Raw genomic sequence first — 3,444 nt, forward strand, 5'->3', positions numbered from 1 at the left:
CATGGGTAAAGTTGTTAAAAATAAAATGGGCAAAATGTTTAAAATCAACCCAGGAAAAGTGTTTGAAAAGCCCCTTAAAGTTTTGAAAAGTATGGGTAAACTTGTTAAAAATAAAAAGGGCAAAATGTTAAAAATCAACCCAGGAAAAGTGTTTGAAAAGCAGGGTAAAAGTTTTGCAAAATACTGATGAAAATGTTTAAATTGTACCCAGGAATAGCGTTCTTAAAGCCCCTTAAAGTTTTGTAAAACATGGGTAAACTTGTTAAAAATAAAATGGGCATAATGTTTAAAATCAACCCAGGAAAAGTGTTTGGAAAAACCCCCTTAAAGTTTTGAAAAACATGGGTAAAGTTGTTTTAAATAAACAGGCCAAAATGTTAAAAATCAACCCAGGAAAAGTGTTTGAAAAGCCCCCTTAAAGTTTTGAAAAACATGGGTAAAGTTGTTTTAAATAAACAGGCCAAAATGTTTAAAATCAACCCAGGAAAAGTGTTTGAAAAGCCCCCTTAAAGTTTTGTAAAACATGGGTAAACTTGTTAAAAATAAAGGGCAACATGTTTTAAATCAACCCAGGAATAGTGCATCTAAAGCCCGCACAAAGTTTTGAAAAACGTGGGTAAAGTTGTTAAAAATAAACAGGCCAAAATGTTAAAAATCAACCCAGGAAAAGTGTTTGAAAAGCCCGCAGAAAGTTTTGTAAAACATGGGTAAAGTTGTTAAAAATAAACAGGCCAAAATGTTTTAAATCAACCCAGGAATAGTGCATCTAAAGCCCGCAGAAGATTTGTAAAACGTGGGTAAACTTGTTAAAATAAAAAGGGCAAAATGTTTAAAATCAACCCAGGAATAGTGCATCTAAAGCTTGCACAAAGTTTTGAAAAACGTGGGTAAACTTGTTAAAATAAAAAGGCCAAAATGTTTAAAATCAACCCAGGAATAGTGCATCTAAAGCCCGCACAAAGTTTTGAAAAACGTGGGTAAACTTGTTAAAAAATCAACCCAGGAATAGTGCATCTAAAGCCCGCAGAAGAGTTGTAAAACGTGGGTAAACTTGTTAAAAATAAAAAGGGCAAAATGTTTAAAATCAACCCAGGAATAGTGCATCTAAAGCCCGCAGAAGAGTTGTAAAACGTGGGTAAACTTGTTAAAATAAAAAGGGCAAAATGTTTTAAATCAACCCAGGAATAGTGCATCTAAAGCTTGCACAAAGTTTTGAAAAACGTGGGTAAACTTGTTAAAAATAAAGGGCAACATGTTTAAAATCAACCCAGGAATAGTGCATCTAAAGCCCGCAGAAGATTTGTAAAACGTGGGTAAACTTGTTAAAAATAATAAGGGCAATTTTTTTTTAATCAACCCAGGAATAGTGCATCTAAAGCCCGCAGAAGATTTGTAAAACGTGGGTAAACTTGTTAAAAATAAACAGGGCAAAATGTTTTAAATCAACCCAGGCAAAGTGCTTGAAAAGCCGGCAAGAAATGTCGACCGCACCTGACCCGAATGCAGTACTGAAGTTTGTCCGCCAGACGGCGAAAATGAGCAAGGTCCATCAACCAGGCCGGGTAAACGGCGGGAGTAACTATGACTCTCTTAAGGTACCGGGAAATGGTTAAAATGTGCAGAAAAGTGTTTCCAAAAGCGTAGTGATGGTTTTTAAACCATGAAATACAAATACTGGAGCTTTTCCACACATTAATATCGGGCACTGAGGGTGATTTTCCCGGGGGGGGGGAGACAGCTATAAAGGTCGGCGCGACGACGACGACCATTGGCGAAAGTGCCAAAATTTCACTAAAATGGGTTAAAATCAGCACTTATGGATGAAATAGAATTACTGGAGCTTACTGGAGCTTATCAGACATGACTACCAGGCTCTTGGGGTGATTTTCCAGGGGGAAAGACAGCCATAAACGTCGGCACGCGACCAAATACGACGACATACGACCATTCTCAAAAGTGCCTAAAATGAAATAAAATCAGCACTTATGGATGAAATAGAGTTACTGGAGCTTATCAGACATGACTACTGGGCTCTGGGGGTGATTTTCCTGGGTAAAAGACAGCCATAAACGTCGGCGCGACGACCGTTCGCCAAAGGCCCAAAAATTCACTAAAATGGGTTAAAATCAGCACTTATGGATGAAATAAAAAATACTGGAGCTTACTGGAGCTTATCAGACATGACTACCAGGCACTGGGGGTGATTTCCCCTGGGTAAAGACAGCCATAAACGTCGGCACGCGACCAAATACGACGACATACGACCATTCTCAAAAGTGCCCAAAATGAACTAAAATGGGTTTTAAATCAGCACTCATTGATGAAATACAAATACTATATCTTTAATACAAATACTGGACCTTTTTAAACATTAAAACTTGGCCCATGAGGTTGATTTACCCGAGGAAATGGCACTTTTGACCCGGCAATTTGAGCCCGATTGCAGTACCAAAGTTTGTCCGCAAGACGGCGAAAAGGAGCAAGGTAATGCCCAGAAAAAGTGTTCCAAAATCGTAGTAATAGTTTTAAAAACAGCATTTAATGATTAATTACAATTACTGGAAGTTACTGGGGCTTTTCAGACATGACTACCGGGCTCTGGGGGTGATTTTCTCGGGGGGGGAGACAGATATAAAGGTCGGCGGGAGTAGATCTGACTCTCTTAAGGTGCGGAAAATGGTTAATATTCCCTAGAAAAGTGTTCCAAAAGCGGAGTGATCGTTTTTAAACGATAAAATACAAATACTGAAGCTTTTCAGACATTAATATCGGGCACTGGGGGTGATTTTCCCGGGGGGGAGACAGCTATAAAGGTCTGCGCGACGACGACCATTCGCCAAAGGTCCAAAAATTCACTAAAATGGGTTAAAATCAGCACTTATGGGTGAAATACAATTACTGGAGCTTACTGGAGCTGATCAGACATGACTACCGGGCACTGGGGGTGATTTTCCAGGGGGAAAGACAGCTATAAACGTCGGCGCGACCAAATACGACCATTCTCAAAAGTGCCTAAAATGAACTAAAATCAGCACTTATGGATGAAATAGAGTTACTGGAGCTGATCAGACATGACTACCGGGCACTGGGGGTGATTTTCCGGGGGGAAAGACAGCTATAAACGTCGGCGCGACCAAATACGACCATTCTCAAAAGTGCCTAAAATGAACTAAAATCAGCACTTATGGATGAAATAGAGTTACTGGAGCTTATCAGACATGACTAGCGGGCTCTGGGGGTGATTTTCCTGGGGAAAAGACAGCCATAAAAGTCGGAACGACCAAATACGACGACATACGACCATTCTCAAAAGTGCCCAAAATGAACTAAAATCAGCACTAGTTGATGAAATACAATTACTGGAGCTTATCTGACATGACTACCGGGCAATGGGGGTGATTTTCCTGGGGAAAAGACAGCCATAAACGTCGGCGCGACGACCAT

The sequence above is a fragment of the Stigmatopora argus genome, unplaced genomic scaffold (genome assembly GCF_051989625.1).
Source record: "Stigmatopora argus isolate UIUO_Sarg unplaced genomic scaffold, RoL_Sarg_1.0 HiC_scaffold_217, whole genome shotgun sequence".
Taxonomy (NCBI): Eukaryota; Metazoa; Chordata; class Actinopteri; order Syngnathiformes; family Syngnathidae; genus Stigmatopora; species Stigmatopora argus.